The following is a 20439-nucleotide window of genomic DNA, read 5'->3' on the forward strand; positions in this document are numbered from 1 at the left end:
TAATTTTATACTTAGTATTTTGGCATTAATATAAATTAATGAGATTTGATTTTCATGTGTAATCTTTTTCAAATCTGGGTGTCAAGTTTACATAAACTCCATAAAATGAGTTTTGGAAAATATTTTCGTCTTTATTCTACGTCCTGAATTAGTTGGGAGATCAATGGGATTATATTTTGCTTCACAATTTTATTGGTCACACTGGTAAAATCATCTAAGAGTTTCCTTCATAAGGAGTTTAGAATAGGTTAGATATTGTCAGTCTGTTGTTCAAGTCTCTTAAACTCACCTTCAGACATTCCATTCTCTTCCTGTGATTCTTTCTGGATAATTTTTTCAAATCTATTTGACTAAATTTGTGTTCTATTTTCCTAGCCTACTACTTAACCTCATTCTTTTACCTTTTGATTTCAAACATTTCACTATCTTAATTCCTAGATTGTCTCTTGACTATCTCTCTTTTATACTTTATTCTCCTATTGTATTTTTGAAATACTTTAAAAGAATATATTTTATAATACTCTGGTTCTGGTAATTGGAATATTTAAAGATTTTTCAAATCCACATCTGCTCCCTGTTTTTGCTATGGCTTCTTGGGATGTAATAAGACTATTCTACGCTTCTGCACAGTTACAGGCTTTCTGAGCACAGAAAACTGAACCCTATGCCTTAGTAAAAGCCTAGGAAAATATGATTAAATAAATACAGGCCTCCAGAAAGATTTGCCTGCCCAAAGGCATACGTTTACATTCAAAAGGGGGAGTCCAGAGCTAATCATTAACACACCATAGGATTTGTTTTTTTTGTTTTTAGGAAGATTCTGTTTCTCTCCCTTTCTTAGCTGCTAAGGAGGGAGCTATCTTATATACACTCCCAGATTCTTATTTTGGTGAGCCTTTCCTCTATTACCTCCCTTGGTGTACATTCAAGGAATAACCACCTACATCTCATCATGTCACTCTGAAAGGGGGAAATAGGGAGTAGGCAACTTATGTTGTTACTGGCGTAATTGTTCACTTTGATTCTGAAATCTGTTTTGCTTCAAAACTAAAAATAAAGGCAACATCTGGAATGGGAGAAGATATTGCAAATGACATATCTGATAAAGGGTTAGTATCCAATGTATTTAAATAACCTATAAAACTCAACACCCAAAACATAAATAATCCAATTAAAATTGGGCAGAAGACATGAATAGACATTTTCTTCCTAATAATACATACAGATGGTCAACAGACACAAGAAAAGATGTTAAGCATTACTCGCCACCAGGGAAATAGAAATCAAAACTATGAGATATCACCTCACACTTGTCAGAATGGCTTAAATCAGCACCAAAAGAAACAACAGGTGCTGGTAAGGATGTGAAGAAAGGAGAATCCTCTTTCTCTGTTGGTGGGAATGCAAACTGGGGCAGCCACTATAGAAAACAGTATGGAGGTTCCTCAAAAAGTTCAAAATAGAACTACCTTAGGATCCAGCAATTGCACTACTAGGTGTTTACCGAAAGTATACAAAAATACCAATTCAAAGGGATACATGTATCCCTATGTTTATGACAGCATTATCTACAATAGCCAAATTATGGAAACAGACCAAGTGCCCATCAACTGATTTTGTGTGTGTGTGTGTGTGTGTGTGTGTGTGTGTAATATTATGAGTACCCTACCAATGTGAATATATACACATACACACACACACACATACATACACACATTTGTGTGTGTATATATATGTATATGTGTGTGTATATACATTTACACATATACATATATACATATATATAGATACACACACACATATATAATGGAATATATATGATGGAATAGTAATTGACGATGAAAAAGAATGAAATCTTGCCATTTGCAAAGACAGAGTTATAGAGTATTCTGCTAAGTGAAATAAGTCAGAGAAAGACATATAATTCCACTCATATGTGGAATTTAAGAAACAAAACAAATGAGCAAAGGGAAAGAAAAAAGAGAGGGGCAAACCAAGAAACAGACTCTTAACTATAGAAAACAAACTGATGGTTGCCAGAGGGGAGGTGGGTGGGGGAACTGGTGAAGTAAGTGATGGGTACTAAGGAGTATACATGTTTTGATAAGCACCAGGTGCTGTGTGGCAGTGTTGAATCACTATATTTTATACCCAAACTAGTATTACACTGTATGTTAGCTAGATGGAATTTAAATAAAAACTTAAAAATAAAACCTCATTAATAACTTTTGTGATGCTTTTACTCTGAGGTGTTCATTTATTTCTCAAAAATCTGTACAAATTCTTTGAGGCTTGGGTAAAAGTGAACTACACAGAAAATCGATTTTTCTTTTTCACATATTCTCGGGGAATTGCTTCTAGTGGTGTAATTGTTAATGGTTAAATGGTTAACCTTTCTCTGCTTCAGTTTTCTCAGCTATGAAATTTAAATAAAAGCATTTAATGTGAGTTTTGAATAAATAATAAAAATAATATTGAGCATATAAATACAGTGCCTACAAAAATTAGTGACCTATTAATGTTATTATCAATATTCTTCTAAATTAAAATTTTATCAGCCAACCTTGTAACATCTAATTATTAGGACTATTTAGAAATGTTTACCAAATGTTTCAAATTATTTTATGTCATAAAAAGTAAGAACCATATGATAATTTATTGTGATCGACTATTTGCATAACACTATTCAAGTTAATATAGACATGAAAAATTTAGGACTATTTCTCTCCCTGTGTGATTCTATAATCTAGATGGGAGGTATGGCCTATGTATGTAAAGGGAATAAGCGATGGTCTAAATAAACTATTGTACCTACTAAATTAACTGAGATGGTTATGAGGTCTACAACTTTTCACGGGAATGAGAAGTGAGTAAGACCAACGTTGCTGAGGAAGGCTTTAAGGAGAATTCAGACCCCTAGAAAGATGATTGCACCTAAATTCTTACATTGTTTATAAAACAGCATAATATTATGTAGAGACAAAACAGGATAACTTAAGGGTAACTCTGTAACCTCTAGAACAATCATTAGGTTTGGCTAAAATTCAATATGGGAGAAAAAAGTGAAATATTGAAGAATATAGAATCCTGGAAAGGAAGTAGAAAGGGGGAAAGAACAAATAAGCAGAATAAGTATAAAACAAGCATTCACAAGGGTTTTATAGCCAACCATACGAATAATCGCCTTAAATATAAAAGGATTTAACTGAAAGTCACATATTATTAAACAGAATACGCAATTTTATATTGTTTAAACACACACAGTCACCTACACATTTTAAATACAAAATAAAAAGGATTCAAAGTGAATTTCCAAAAACCTTATGAAGAAAAATTTAAATTCCATCAAGAGACACCGAGACATGTAATAAAATAGAAGGCATACTACATTCTTAGAGATAAAATCTCAGTATCATAAAGATCTCAGTTCTCACTGAAGATAGAGAAATTTAATTTTAACTCAGGGTGAGTCTCAATTTCATGTGAAACTGGTTTTAATTTCTGAAGGACCTAGGGAAGATTTTTAACTAATAAAAAGTATATTTGTTAAGAACTATGAAGACTGAGACCTTATCCTACTTGCAAACTGACAAATTAGCTTACCAGAGTTTCAATATTCTTGCAGAAGACACAAGAATCCTGAGCTCAGAAACAAAGGATATTATCACACACAACGATAGCAGTTGCTACATTATTTATGTTGCTTTGTGCCAGAGCTCGGGTTCCCAGAGGGTAACAGGAGGAGGACCAGATGACAAATGCATAAACAGTTGGTTACATTATAGAAGAGAAACTCTGGGTTAAGAACAGAGGAGTATTTTATAACGGGCTTTCCACTTGCCTACTCTTTGTTCTGAAGGACAAAGATAAGTATCTTTTTTAACTGAGCAGACAACATGTCTGTCTGCTGCTTCACAGGGGGACTCTACCCCCTTCTAAGCCTATTGTATATAATCATCTAGAATATATTAGTATCTTTCCCTCACATTTCAAACATTTTTTTTTCATTTTGAAGTAATTTCAAACTTACAGAGAAGTTTACCAATGCTCAAATTCTTGCATTACTTTCTATCGCCACATCCCTCCACCTTTCCTTCTCCCCCTGCTCCTTTACCCAGTTTCTCTCTTTTCTAACCACTTGAAGACAAGTTGAAGATATAATGCCATTCAATCTCTTAACACTTCAGGGTATATTTATTAAAAATCAATGTATAAGCATCAAGTTTCAGTAATAACTTAACATTTGCACAATACTACTTTTAAATCCACAACCGATTCGATTTCACCAAATGTTACAATAAAGTATTCTGTGGACCCAGGACCCAATCCAGTATCACATAAAACATTTAATTATTCTGTTCCCATAATTCGCTGCAAAATTTATCCCTGGAAATATATTCATACTTCATCACATGACTCCCACTTTAGCACTCTGATCCCTGCCATCATGATTTTCTTAAAATCTTTCTTCCTATTAAATATTATTTCTGATATGGAAAATTACTAAAATTATATTTGTATTATAATTTGTATCCAAATTTAAATGAAGTCATATTATTCTTGAGTTATTTTAATATAAGTATTTTGTACAATAACGTAACTAATCTATGTGCCAAAAAAGAATTGATCACACTCTGGATTCATGCAAGCACAAATAATTTTCTTTTCAATTTCTCCTAAAAAGGTGGAGCAAAACATGTTAGCCGTGTTTAATAAAATTTATAGCTGATTGACTTATATCTATGAACTTCCAAAAAGTTCAAATTACATTAGATATTTAAGGACAACACAAATCAAAATTATAGAGTAGTCTTGAAATAGTATCTTCAAAAGGCCTCTTTTTTTTTTTAACATTTATTTATTTTTGAGACAGAGAGAGACAGAGCATGAACAGGGGAGGAGCAGAGAGAGGGAGACACAGAATCTGAAACAGGCTCCAGGCTCTGAGCTGTCAGCACAGAGCCCGACACGGGGCTCGAACTCATGGACGGCGAGACTATGACCTGAGCGGAAGTCGGACGATTAACCGACCAAGCCACCCAGGTGCCCCAAAAGGTCTCTTCTTAAATACATAGTATGTTTTCCTACTTTATAAAACACTATCCCTATAATTTACCCATTGCACTGTTACAGAGAGGAAAAGGAAAGTGCTAATACTAAGACACTCGGCAAAGTAAACATGGGCATATTGTTTACAATACTTATAAGTTAACTGAGTATAAAATTCCCTTCACAAGTGGCTGAGAGCAACTGCTTTAGAAATCCTAATGAAATATTAAAATTCCTGTACTTTGAAGCTCTCCCATCAGAGGAAAAAATATACATGCAAATAAAAATGAAGGTACATTCCTTTTTTGTTTAAGCCTGTGAGTATAGTAATTGGGAAAATTGAAGCAAATTCAATTTTTTAGTGACGCTTGGGGAAAATGAAGTCTCATTTAGATGTTTCAATATGTATTATTCTCTCCTACAGATAAGGTGCAGATTGCAAGAAATAATGCTATGATGTGTGTTCAGGATGAACAGGGTAAAATGGAAATACTCATCTTCCCCTAAGACACTCTTCAGTTTTCCGGCAATAGACATGTGTTTATCCATGCGTATATTGCCAAGGTGGTTATGAAGGCTTAGGGAACAGGCAAAGTGTGGGCTTTACCTTGGGCCCCTCAGAGCAAAAAATGAAGCCTAGCTTTATAGGATAGACCATATGTAGTGGCCTTACCTTGTCACTAACAAGGCCTGATATTTAGTGCCCAACTGCATGTACCCACCTACCTTTGTCTCACATTTTCATTAAGTTCTTTCTGGTTTTTTTTAAATTTTTTAACGTTTATTTATTTTTGAGACAGAGACAGACAGAGCGTGAACAGGGGAGGAGCAGAGAGAGAGGGAGACACAGAATCTGAAGCAGGCTCCAGGCTCTGAGCTGTCAGCACAGAGCCCGACGCGGGGCTCAAACTCACGGACCGTGAGATCGTGACCTGAGCCGAAGTCGGACGCTTAACCGACCGAGCCACCCAGGTGCCCCTCTGACTTATCTTTTAACTCAGGCAAAAGACCTGACTGATGGGCAAAGCATCCCAAGATGGAAACCGAAACCACCCCCCCAAGCAATACTTTCTTGACAAAAAGCTCCTGTGACCCAAACCACCCAGACAAGTTTGGGTTCAACCTCTGACTCATGCCTGAGCAGAAGGACCATGGAGTGACCATTGACCCCTGGAGTGACAGCAGTTACCTCTACCTCACTAGAATACTAAACTCTTGGTCCAAGGAGGAGCACAAGCCTCATTTCCATAACATACAATGTATGTACTGTATGGGTGTGTTTCCTTAAGATGTATGCATGACCTTATACCTGCCTCTGCATATGACGATGGACCCTAAATCAAAGGAACCCATTCACCCTTGCTGGGGAAGTCACAGCTTTGGAAGTTATTACCCATACCTCCTTACTTGCTGCAAATAAAGTTTCCTTTGTGTGACTACTCCACACAGTATAGTCTTTATTTTTTTAAATGTTTATTTATTTTTGAGAAAAAGAAAGCACAAGCAGGGGAGGGGTGGAGGGGGTGGGAAAAGAATCCAAAGCAGGCTCCACACTATCAGTGCAGAGCTCAATGTGGCACTCAAACTCATGAATCGTGAGATCATGACCGGAGCTGAAATTAAGTCTGATGCTTAACCGACTTGGCCACCCAGGTACCCCCACAGGGTGTAGTCTCTATCTGTGACTCAGCAGGGAGTGAACTCATGTTAGTTTGTTTACAACGTCATGAGCAATTGAATGGATATCTTAGAAAAGATAGGGCTATAAATTTATTTTGGGCAGACCAACAATCACACCTTGTTTTTGAGAGGTCAAGTCATAACTTATATGAGCTTCAGGTTCTGTAACTCTGAGGAACAAATTTTTGAGGTACATTAATGATTAAGTTAAATGACCCACGTAGAAATACTCTTTAAAACATGTATGATAATGTATGATGTTAAAATTTCTTGAAATTACTTAGTTGTAACTAATTCTTTTTGCTGTAACCATACACTGAAAACCTTCAAATATGGTACAAATCTGTAATTATGAATGAGGGAGTAGTGAAACAATGTAAAGAAAAAAAAAACATTTACCCAACAAAGAGAGGGATGATAAATGGTTATCGTCCCTTCTATCCACTGAAACCTTTCCTTGTACCCAACACTGCTCACCCTCTTTCAGAATCAACACGACATCCACTACCAGTCCTACAGTTCTGTCCTTTCTCCAGCTACACACCCACTACACCTGTGCCTCACCCTGGCCAACATCATCATTGGGAACCTATCCACCTCTCCAGTTATAATCACCAGTGTTGAACTCTGATCATGACCTATATTTTTCATTTTGTCTTTTTTAATTTTTTTTAACCCTTATTCATTTTTGAGAGACAGAGAGAGACTAAGCATGAGCTGGGGTGGGGGGGAGCAGACAGAGAGGGAGACACAGAATCTAAAGCAGGCTCCAGGCTCTCAGCTGTCAGCACAGAGCCCGATGTGGGGCTAGAACCCACAAACCATGAGATTATGACTTGAGCTGGAGTCAGACTCTTAACGGAGTCACCCAGGCACCCCAATTTTTCACTTTTTCGTATCCACTTATTCAATTCTATTTAGATATTTATACTATGATATTACATTTTTCTCCCAGTATAGGAGTCTCTTCTGATCTCTGTTTAATCCCAAACTAGCTCAGATCCCATGGGTAGTTATCAAATTGCTCTATCATAATCATCCTTTACTCTCTTATACCTCTACCCTTCAACACATATAATCAGCCAAAATTTCAGCTTCCAGTCTTACCGTTTCTTCAACCAGATAGCTTCCATTCTCCACCCCCCAATTTCATTTTTCTGAAGTTTAAGAATTGCTCTGGTTCTTTTGAAACACCACCAAGATATCGTTCACCTTGGTGTTTTCTCGAGAGCTCTACTTTTCTTAGAATGAAATCCCTACACCTTTTACCTCAGTAAGGCCCATTCTTATCCCGGGAAATATTGGTAGCAGACTGGGATAGTGAGACAAGGAAGAAAAGGAGTCAAAGTATTTTAATTTTCAAGTTATCTTTGTGGGTTATTAAAGCTTAATTCCTGGGTGGAAACTGTTAATCCCCTGGCATTCGAACGTGTCCCTCACCCACATGGACTAGTCTCCAGCATCCAGAAAGTTACAAATTAGAGGTAGCTTATGGGAATCAGGCTCTCGTGCAAGGAAATTGTAAGCTTTAAAGGAAATCTGGGCAAGGTATTGATGTATCTGCTATAGGTATTTTCCATGCCATATAATAATTATTTTTGCATGTCTTCTACTAGATTATGAAGCTCCTTGAAGGAATGTCTATGTGTTTGTAGGTCTGTGTGTACGTGTATCTGTACTTTCTTGTCACCTCGTTAGGTAATCATGAAATAAATATTTGTCACACAATTAAAAAACAAAATATTTTAAAAAATGTTCCATCTTGAGGCCTTGCGAATGAGTTTAGTACCAACAATACACTAATTATATTGTTTCTAGAACTATTATTAATTAGAAATAGTATTATCTAATAAACATAAATATACCTGAGCAATAGTAAAAAAATGAGTTTTGAAGCTATTTAGAAATTCACTCTTATTTCAACAGGGAAAACACTAAGACTTTGGTACTTTTTGTATTTAAAAAAAAGATCTGATTATTCTTGAAACTTGTTCCCTTTTACTAGCCATTTCTAATGATTGAGAAGGAAATTATGTTCATTATGCTGTGCTACAAAGTGTAGAATAGTTCATAGTCAAAGCAAATCTATCCTACATTATTTTATCTAAAGACTACAGAGAAGGAAGCTTAGGCATTTTTTTTCTATTCAAACAAAATGAAAAGAGTGCATTCTAACGCAGATGTTAGTACATTATATATTACAGTTAAAATAAACAGACGCCATGTTTTCAGAATGTAACTTTGAATCTCTTTACCAGCTAGTCAGGAGACCAAGAAAAAGTGTCCGGGGGGATTGCAGCACTTAGTAGAAATTACGTTGCCTCTATTAAGTTTGTCACTATCCATGTAGAAAGTCAGAAATATGATCTCCCCACCGTATCATTCAACAAAGTTTAAAACTTTGTACATATCTGTCAATTATTAAAATAGGAGAATAATGCTTCTACTCTGGTTTCTGGAGAATTCTGACATACTGTCAGTCAATGTGACATTTATGCAGCAAACCCGGGTCTCTAGTTCAGCCTAATAGCATGCAAATTATAGGAAAAGAGTTTTTGGATAAAGTGAATGGATTGGGGGTTGGTGAATCAACATGCCAGAGTGGCTTAGTTGTGTTCTACACATTAATTCATTTGCACCTATGAAAATGTAAATGCATACTGAGTTAGCCTGGAAATGAAAGTACCTTGCATTTTGGTATGTTAGTTGATATTGGATCAGTGAATTATTTAAACAAATGAGTGAGGTGTCAAAATAAGCTCCTAAAGAATGCCAGATGGCCCTGACTCATCTTCTGGTTAACGCCTGTCAGTAATAAGATAATTTGAATGAAATAAATTATTCCCCTTGAAAAGAAAACTTATCCAACATGTAAAATAAACATGGATTCAGTGTTTAGTGTACCCAAACAGATTTCCTGGCAAAGAAAAAATAATTTTATTCACGTACATAACTACAGCAGTAAGAGAGACACATGTTCTTATTTAGATGCGTTTGCGAGAATTATGCATGAAAACTTCTCATTTATTAACATTGAATGTTAAAATATCCAAAGGAAAGTTATTGTTTTTTTTTTCCATAAGAAATGTCATCGTAAGTTATCAGCTGAAAATTAGGACAGTTCCCTAAAATCTCAGTTGGGTCCATTCCTCCAGCTTATGTCAATGCCATGAATCCATTTATAACAAGCAAAGCAAGAAAAATGATCCCTGACATAGCAAAATATCCCTCCAACAAGAGTGCCTTCATGGAAATGCAGACAGGCAAATAAAATAGATGTTTCTCTAAGGTGTTTAGACACAATCTTCCCACTAAACTTCTAGCTCAAAAGTTTTGCTTTTCAAATGGTATGAATTTCCCTCTCTTTTTTTATAGAAGGCAGTTTTTCAGAGAGTAATATAAAACCTCTTGACTAGGATTGATAAGACATGCTTCTAGGCCTCACTGTACAACAGAAATTAAATCTCCTTAGTCAAGACTTTAAATGTTCTAAAGTCTTTCTTTTAAGAAAATATATAGAATAATAATTTTGTCATGTCTAAATGATCAGTTTATTCTTATAATTAAAGTGATTGATATAAAAGCACTTTGTATGATAAATGAAGAATATAGTTTTTAATGCAGAAATTTTATAACCTCCTTTGAAGTGTGTAAAAAGAGAGCTAATACATGCTATGCTTGCTTCACTTACGGAATGATTGAACACTGTGAAGATAGCAGTTTTTCAAACACCAATCTACACATTCAAAAAATACCAATTAATTTTTTTCAAGAACCTGATAATCTTTTCAAAATTTTTTCAAAGACTAAAGATCCACTAATAGTTAAGTCATTTTAAAGAAGAAGGTGCACCCTATGAGATATTCCGAGACCTCTGGAATAGAAGAGAGATTTCAGAAATAGACCTACATATACAATGTTTGATATGATAAAAGGTGACCATATAAATCAATGGTACACGGTGCTGGGTAAGATGGCTAAGTGGATAGGAAAAAGCTGAATCCTTAGCTAATACAGATCCTGGTAAATTAAAGACCTAAATGTAAGTAGTAAAACCATAAAGTCAAAGGGGAAAATTCAGGTCAATGTCACTGTGAGTTAAGGTAGGAAGGGAGGCCTCAGTAGGATGTCAAAAGAACTGAGTATAAGGCAAAACACTGATTGACTTGACTCTATTTGTTAAAAGTTTAGCTAAACTACTCCATGGTGTTGTTGCTTTAACATCCATTTTGTTGCGCTAAGCAGATTTCAGGGACCATAAAATGACACTAAGTGCATGCCTAAGGATAGCAGCCTGCACAGTCAAAAGCAAATGTTAAGCTCCTGTGATCTCCCCTGCCTCCTGGTGTTTTCCCCTTATGGGCCTCTTCAAGAAGACCCTCCTGTGGCTTACCAAATCCCTGTTTTTTGGTTTGAATTGACCACTCTGAACTTTGCCTGGCAACCCCAAAGCACTCTATCCACAGACTCTAAAAAAGGCATATATATGCTCCAGATCCTGCCTCTTTCTGTTGGCACTCTGCCTTGACTCCCTTGTGTGGCCCTACCTGGAATGCTGGGTATTTCCTTCAGGGCCTGTGACATATTCATAAAATCAGGATTTATGATTTTATGAAAGCCACCATAAATGCACATAACAGACCTGATAACATTTTGGGAAAAGATATATAAACTACTAAAACTAATAAACCACTAATATCGATAATACACAAGAAAATTGCAAATTAATAAGGACAAGCTGAAAACAAGATTTAAAATGGCAAAAAAAATATGACTAAAAATTTCACTGAAGAGTTAGCCCACATTTTTTCAACCTTATTAAACAAGACAAACTAAATTATCAAGTCAGATTAAATTAAAACAACAGTAAGATAATGTATATACCTATCAATCTGGTTACCTATCTGCACGGTGCAAAAATAAGAACACTAGTCAATAATGAGGTTGTTATGGGAAGAAGAGAGCTACTCATATCACCCACTGCTGGTGGAAAAGGAAACATATTGCCATTTAGAAAACATAGATATAATCCGTACAATTCCCCTTGATTGTACTCCATAACTTTGTAATCCAAGTTATATAATAGCATAAAACCAAGTATGATAATATAGTGGTTAAATGTTACCTTTGAAGTCAGAAGATTTGGGTTTGTCTCACACATCTACTTACAACTAAGCAATTCACCTTTCTGTGCTCCGGTTTCTTCTTTTGAAGAATTAGAATATGAATAGTGTTTGTCTCAAAATTATCTTAAGGATGAGAGGAGTTTATGGTTGTAATATGTGTAGGAAACCACAGCGCATTATAAGCACAAAAGAAAATATGCACTAAGAAACATGTGTGAGTATGTCCATCAGGCAACTGTTGGCATAGGAAATTGGAAGCATCTTAGATAGCTATCATTAGGGGACTAAAAACTGATATGTGTCTCTACATAGTACAAAATATTAGGAAACTGATATGATTCATGATCTTGAGCGACAAGAGTAAATCTTGAATATTTATAGCAAACTTACCTGAATGAAAGCTACCAGACTCCCTGTTTCAGGTCGGACATCCTCAAAAACCAGAAAAAAGCTGAACTGAAAACCACCAGTTCTTCTTAGATCCATTACAAAACTGAGTTCAGAAGGCAAACTCTGTGGACACTGTCACATATCCTCAAAACCAGAAAAAAGCCGAACAAACTGAAAACCACTAATTCTTCTAGATCCATTACCGAATTCAGTTCAGAAGGCAAAGCTCTGTCCCCAAAACTGGAGAGCAGGGCAGATACTGAGAATTACAGCTTCCTGGCACAAAACCTCTCCATTGGAGCCAATACGGATAAGACCATTATCCAAAATAGGCAAATAACTCTTACACTCAGCAATTAAAAAGTCAAGTTAAATTGCAAAGTTTCTGAAGAGAAACTTCACCAAAGAAGATATGGAAAAGGCAAAAAAAAAATAAAATAAAACATATAAAAAGATGCTTAACATCATATGTCACAAGAGAATTGCAAAGCAACACAACTTTGATATATCACTACATACCTGCTAGAATGGCCAAAATTCAGAATATTGATGATGCCAAACGCAGGAGAGGATGGAGAGGAACAGGAACTCTTGTTCATTGCTGTTGGGAATGCAGACTGGCATGGCCACTCTGAAAGACAGTTTGGAGGTTTGTTTGTTTTTTTTTTCCTAAGTTTATTTATTTATTTTGAGAGAGAGTGCATGCAAGCAGGGGAGGGGCAGGGAGAGGAAAAGAGAGAATCCCATGCAGGCTCCACACTGTCAACACAGAGCCTGACGTGGGGCTCTAACCCAGATACCCTGAGACCTGAGACCATGACTGGAGCCGAAACCAAGAATGGGACGCTCAATTGACTGAGTCACCCAGGCACCCCTGGGTGTCTCTTCAAAAAGCTAAACACGCTCTTCCCATGCATTCTAGTGATCATACTGCTGGGTATTTACACAAGGGGTTGAAAACTTATGTCCACACAAAAACCTGCATGTAGATGTTTTAGCTATTTTTTTCATAATTGCCAAAGCTTGGAAGCAACTAAAATGTCCTTTCATAGGTGGATATAGACACAAACTGTGATACATCCAGAAAATGGAATACTATTCAGCAAGAAGAAGAAATGAACTATCAAGTCACTAAAACACATGAGGGAAACAAATGCATATTACTAAATTACTAAATGTAGCCTGAAAAGGGTCCAAACTGTGATTCAAACTATATAACATTCTCAAAAGGGCAAAAATATAAGACAGTAAAAAGATCAGTGGTTACCAGGGGTTGAAAGGCTGGGGGGGGGCAGTTGGAGGAGGAAGAGTAGAAAGGAAAACAGAGGATTTTTAGGGCAGTGAAACTATTCTGTACAATACCTGACATTAAATACTTCTTAAAACCCATTGAACTGTTCAACCCAAAAAGTAATCCTAATGTAAACTACGGACTTCAGTTAATAATTAGTTAACTTCATGAATAATTAATGAACTTCAGTTCATGTTAAAATTGGTTTATTGATTATGATAAATTCCCTCACTAATGCAAGATGTTAGTAACAGGAGAAACTGGAGGTAGGTATGTGTGAACTCTGTACACTCTTCTCAGTTTTTTTCTGTAGAGGTGAAACTGCTCTAAAAATAATGTCTACTAATTTAAAAATACCAGTGAAGCAACACTTATATTACAAAAAGGTATATACATTATAAGGACATATATCAGACTTACTAAACCTGATAAGGAAGAAAATAGGAGTCAAAGGGACAAAGATCAGAAGAGTTTTTAATGACAAAATTAGGATGTTGAAAACTAGGATGTTATTTCTCTGCCTAAGAACTCACAACAAAAAAAGCATATATACTATACATCTATAGTATTGACAACCTGCGCATTCATCTTCTTAAAGAAAATTAACTATTGGGGCGCCTGGGGGGCGCAGTCGGTTAAGCGTCCGACTTCAGCCAGGTCACGATCTCGCGGTCCGGGAGTTCGAGCCCCGCGTCGGGCTCTGGGCTGATGGCTCAGAGCCTGGAGCCTGTTTCCCATTCTGTGTCTCCCTCTCTCTCTGCCCCTCCCTCATTCATGCTCTGTCTCTCTCTGTCCCAAAAATAAATAAACGTTGAAAAAAAATTAAAAAAAAAAAAAAGAAAATTAACTATAGTTTTGAAAGTGCTTGGTGATGAAGAGAAATACAAGAAGGTAGAACATGAGGCAGAAGAAATAGGGCAGGGTTTTCTCTAAGTAAGGGTATTATCATTAATAAATTTAATGAATTTGTTGATGTAGCTAAGCTGATCAGTGTGCTACTGACTTCAGTAACTGACCAAGTAGGGGCAGGGGATGGCACGATATTGTGTCTGCAATTTCCTTTAAATCATTTAGCATCGATGATGTAATAGAATGCATGTGTCAATTACTTTCATCTTTGACTTCCAGGGAGAACTGTTTGCATAATCAAGAATGCATAGTCCAGGAGCGCTCGGCTGTCGTGATACCAAAAAGCAAGTTCCAGGGAGCTCATCAGATATTGTATAGGGGACAGTCACGCTCCAGAGATGGCTGATGCAAACTTTTCTGAAATCCCTAGCTTGATTAGCAGATGTTTCAAACAACAAATAAGCAAGTAACACAGTGATAAAAGTGATTTCTTATTATGATGAATGTGGGAAGTGGGCTCGCATTAGTAAACTTCATTATGTTTAAGTAGAGACTCTCCCTCACCATTGATTACTAAGTGGCCCACAGTTCTTTATCCTAAAACATCTCAGCACGAAAGTGTTGTGTCGCCCTGTGTGTCGCACTGGTGTGCATTTCGGATAATGTGTTACTGATCAGTCGTGGGTCTGGATCAGGCTCTAGAATGTATGTGCCTGTCTCATAAAGGTGTGATCAGAGCACCTGAGAGGACAGAGACCTGAGACTTTTCTCTTGCCAGGACAGGTTTATGAAATGCTTTTGTGACCACTTGACTCATGGATATTTAATATATAACTATATGTAAGGCTAAAGGTTGTGGAGGATATCAAATCAAGAGGGTTTAAATGGACAAATATAAAATATCCGAGCAGCACGTTTAATGTGAACTTAGTGTTATTTGGATTTAGCCACGGGAAAGTATGAATGATATGGTAAAGGAGTTTCGGAGTTGTGGGGAACTGAAAGCAAATGTAAAAAAAAAGTGAAACTGTTATCTGGCTCTTCCTTCTGGAAGTATAATGCAAGGAATAGGCTTGCCTATCCTGGGGGTTCCCTTTGTGATGCCTAGATAAAGAGCTACCTGGAATGGTATCAGTGGGCTTCCCTCCCACACCTTTGTCCTAGGGAAATAATCTGCATCCAAACACAGCTTCCCATAGAAACAAACTTTCCCTCCGCCAAAGCAGGTCAAGTCTCATGTGCCCTCAAGGACTCAAGGTGCTAAGCAGCATACATTCCCACGAAACCCCTGTTAACACACTAGTATCCAAATCTACATCGCCTGTTGCCAAGCAGTTTATTTCCAAAATGACAAAGTATTTACCCTTGTGTGATAAAGATCAAGACAGGCCCAAACACACCTCCATCTGGTATTACGGGAGAATGAAAGATCTAGGCTTTCTTTGTTCTTGTGAACTCCATGAAAATTTTGCTTTCAAAATAAAAGCTCTACCTTGCCACAGACCATGCCGTAGAGCAGTTCTAGGAACCCGATACTTGACGGGTGACAATGGGGATTGTTGCACAGAATGGGTATGAGAGTATTCTGTGAGTAACATAAAATGGAGATTGAGTCAAAGGAGATCTTATTGTTGAAAACAGTTTTTTAGTTGTTTTGGAGGGTAAAATAGACTTGAAAAATATTTGAATGCTAACAGATGGTGATGGAGAAAGGAAAGATGTTGAAGAGCCTAAGAGGTAGAGGATAATCAATAGAGGAAAATCCCTAAGAAACACGGAGGGCACGCTATTCAGGACACGAATGGGAAGAGACTCCATGGTCATGTGGACAGCTCTCCTACCGCATCAAGTGGTGAGCTGGCTGCTCATGCAAGAGATGGGCTGGCTGTTGATACTAAGAGCTGGTTTGTAAGGCTTCTTTATCTCCAAATCTCATATATTCTTAGACAATTTCTATTGTTCTAATTGGGCAATGTTGAGCCAGGTAATTTCCTAATTATTGTGGCCAAGAAACATGCTTCTCACTGCTTGATCTATGCCTGACTTCCATGTCTATCCCTAACCCAGGATCCCTGGCAAGGAGTAGGACAAGCACACATGCTTTAGTCAGGGCAACTCTGCTGTGATAAACGGAGTTCAGTTCACAAAAAATAGGCATTTATTTCTGGGTACCTAAGAGTTCAAAATGAATTTTCTGTATTGTTGGATCTCTCTTCTGAGCAATAACTTAGGGATTCTAGCTCTTTCTATTTTGTGGCTCCACCGTCTTGTGGAGATGGTTTCCACGGATGTCTTGCACATATGACTCAAACCGGTGGAAAGAGAAAGAAAAGTCAACAACCGTAATAAGGCAAAGAAGGTCATTATGTAAAGACATGGGGGTTGACTCATCAAGAAGATATAACAATTATAAGGGCTCCTGGGTGGCTCAGTTGGTTAAGTGTCCGACTTCGGCTCAGGTCATCTCATGATTTGTGCGTTTGAGCCCCATGTCGGGCTCTGTGTGGATGGCTTAGAGCCTGGAGCCTGCTTTGGATTCTGTGTCTCCCTCTCTCTCTGTTCTTCCCTCGCTCATACTCTCTTTCTCTCGCTCAAAAATAAATAAATGTCCAAAAAAAATTTAAAAAGAACAATTTTAATTATATATGCACCAAATGTCAGAGCACCTAAATATATTAAACAAATATAATAGATCTGAAAGGAGAAATAGACATAAATGCAATAATAGTGGGGGGCTTTAATATCTCATTTTCAACAATGGATATATCATCCAAATAAAAAAAAATCAATAAACAAGCATTAACTTGAACTATAATTTAGATCAAATGGACAGAACAGACATATACAGAACATTCCAACCAACAGCAGCAGAATACATATTCTTGTCAAGCACAAATGAAATATTGTCCAGAGTAAATCATATCTCAGATCACAAAACAGAAGAATGAAATCATACCAAATATTTTTACCAACCACAAGGCATGCACCTAGAAATCAGTAACAGGATAAAAACTGGAAAATTCGTAAGCCTGGGGAAACTAAACAGCACACTCTCGAATAACCAAAAGGTCAAAGTAGAGATCAAACTGGAAATGTAAAAATAATACCTCCAAACACACAAAATGGAAATACAACATAACATATGAGATGCTGTAAAAGCATTCTAAGATGGAAGTTTATAACTGTAAATCCTACCTTAAGAAAAAAAAGATGTTGGATAAACAACGTAACATTACATTTCAAGGAACTAGCTAAAAAAGAACGAATTAAACCCAAGTTAGCAGCAGAAAAAAAAAAAGATTAGAGCAGAAATAAATGAAGATGAGAGAAACAATAGAAAAAAAGTCAGCAAAACTAAGAGCTGTTTTTTTGAAAAGACCAACAAAATTAACAAATCTTTAGCCAGACTAAAAAAGAGACAAAAATCAAATAAATAAAATCAGAAATGCAAGAGGAGGCATTTTAAATGGTACCACAGAAATATAAAGATTCATGAGAGACTTCTAAAAATATATGACAACTAATTGGATAACCTACAAGAAATGGAAAAACTCCAAGAAATATACTACCAAGACTGAACTGTAAGGAAGTAGAAAATCTCAACAGTTGAGACAAATATTGTAGGAGGTTGATCCACATATCAAAAACCTCCCAATACAGTAAAGTCCAGAATCAGATTGTTTAGCAGCTAAATACTACCAAACATTTAAGGAACTAGTGCCAATCTTTCTTAAGCTCTTCTAAAAAAATAACAGAAGAGGAGAGAACACTTCCATATTCATTTTGCGTGGCCAGCATTATTCTCATGCAAAAGTCAGATAAGGATACCACAAGACAAAAACTACAGGTCAATATCCCTGATGAATACAGAAACAAAAATTCTCAACATGCTACTAACAAACAGAACTGAAAAGCACATTAAAAAGATCATGCATTCATGATCAAGCAAGATTTATTCCTGGGATGCAAGGACAGTTGACTATACACAAATCAATAAATGTGATACACCACACTAACAGAATGAGATAAAATTAGATGATCATCTCAATAAATGGAGAAAACAGCGTTTGACAAAATTCAACATCCTTCTCTGATAAAAACTCAAATGAATTGGGCATAGAAGGAACACAGATCAAAATAATAAATGCCATATAACAAGCCCACACTAACATTATACTTGATCATGAAAGGTGGAAAGCTTTCCTGCTATAATAGGAACATCACAAGGGTGTCTTCTCTCACCACATTTTTATCATACTACTGGAAATTCCATACAGAGAAATTAGGCAAGGAAAAGACATGAAAGCCATTAAAATTGGAAAATAAGAAGTAAAATTATCTGTTACAGACATGATTTTACATATAGAAAATCCTAAAAAACACCCCCAAAACTCTTAGAACTAATGAATGAACTCAGTAATATTGCAATTTACAAAATCAAGATATAAAACTCTCTTGCATTTCTAAGCACTGCAAAAAAAAACTATTTGGAAATGAAATAAAAAAATTCCTTTACAAGAACATCACACACACACAAACTTATGAATAAACTTAACCAAGGAAATGGAAAGATCTATAAACTGAACACTGAAATAAAATGATAAAAAATTGAAGAAGACACATGTAAACGGAAAGACGTCCCATATTCATGGATAAGAAGAATTAACATTAAAATATCCAAACTACAAAAAAATCTATTTATAAATTCTATGCAATCCCTATCAAGGTTCCAATGGCATTTACACAGATAGGAAAAAAATACTGAAATGTATATGGAATAAACTGTAAGTAGTCAAAGCAATCCTGAGAAAGAACAAAGTGGGAACCATCACACTTTCTAATTTCAAACTCTATTATGAAGCTATAGCAATCAAAACAGTATGATAGTAACATAAAATAGATACATAGACCAATAGAACAGAATAGAGACAGCAGAAATAAGCCCATGCATATATGGTCAACTAATATTTGACAAAGAAGCCAATAATATTAATTAGAGAAAAGACTGGGTATCTTCAATAAATGGCACTGGGACAAGTTTTTATTCAGTGTATTTAAAAAAATGAAACTAAACCCCTATTTTTCACGACTTACAAAAATCAACACAAAATGGTTTAAAGAGGGGCGTCTGGGTGTCTCACTCATTTGAGCATCCAACACTTGATTTCAGCTCAGGTCACAATCCCAGGGTTGTGGCAGGGAGCCCTGCATCTGACTGCACTGAGCGTGGTGCCTGCTTAAGATTCTCTCTCTCCCTCTACACCCCTTCCCTAGTCACACACTCTAAACAAAATAATAAAAAAAAATGGATTAAAGACTGAAAAGACTGAAAACTATAAAACTAGAAGAAATCAGAGAAAAAAAAATCTCCTTAAATTAAGTCTTGGCAATGATTTTTCAGTATTTTTATATTAGAATAAGAAACAGCTTTTAATCCTGAGTTGAGTAGGCTAAAATAATTGCAATAGTTCAGTCATTAAATCATGGGTTCTTTTATGGGATTTCTCTATCATTCATGTGGAGGACATGAGTAATTTATATAAGTAAGCCTCAGTGAGAGGATCCTTGGACACTAACTTGAGTGTTATTGACTAGGAGATATTTATGTATTTATGTACGTATGTATGTATTGCTTATCTACTTATCTACTTATAAATGTTTATTTATTTTGAGAGAGACAGAGCGAGAGCTGAGGAGGGCAGAGAGAAACAGTGAGAGAGATTGAGAACCCCAAGCAGGTTCCATGCTGTCAGTGCAAAGGCCCACACAATGCGGAAACTCACAATCTGTGATTTTATGACCTGAGCCGACATCAAGAGTCTAACACTTAACCCTATAAGCCACCCAGGCACCTCTTGAGTAGGACATATTTAGAAATAAAAAACAAGGAACAATTACCTTTATTATTATTATTATTATTATTATTATTATGTAAAGATATTCCTGACTACTTTCATCCCAGATGAAAATATTCATTTTTCCTAAGAGTATATATCCTAGAACTCCTACCACAATAGAAGGCACTGACAAAGCAGAAGACTCCCCTACCCAAAG

General features: G+C 36.2%; 1 long non-coding RNA gene across 1 annotated transcript in view; it reads right to left on the reverse strand.

The window, feature by feature from the left end:
- The window catches only part of LOC123380106, a 278930-nt gene that overhangs the window by 244377 nt on the left and 14114 nt on the right, over positions 1–20439 (reverse strand). The window contains exon 2 of the long non-coding RNA XR_006585432.1: positions 12765–12876. This is a non-coding gene — a long non-coding RNA (uncharacterized LOC123380106). The remainder of the gene's footprint in view (positions 1–12764; positions 12877–20439) is intronic.

This window comes from Felis catus, chromosome C2, assembly GCF_018350175.1.
Source record: "Felis catus isolate Fca126 chromosome C2, F.catus_Fca126_mat1.0, whole genome shotgun sequence".
Classification (NCBI taxonomy): domain Eukaryota; kingdom Metazoa; phylum Chordata; class Mammalia; order Carnivora; family Felidae; genus Felis; species Felis catus.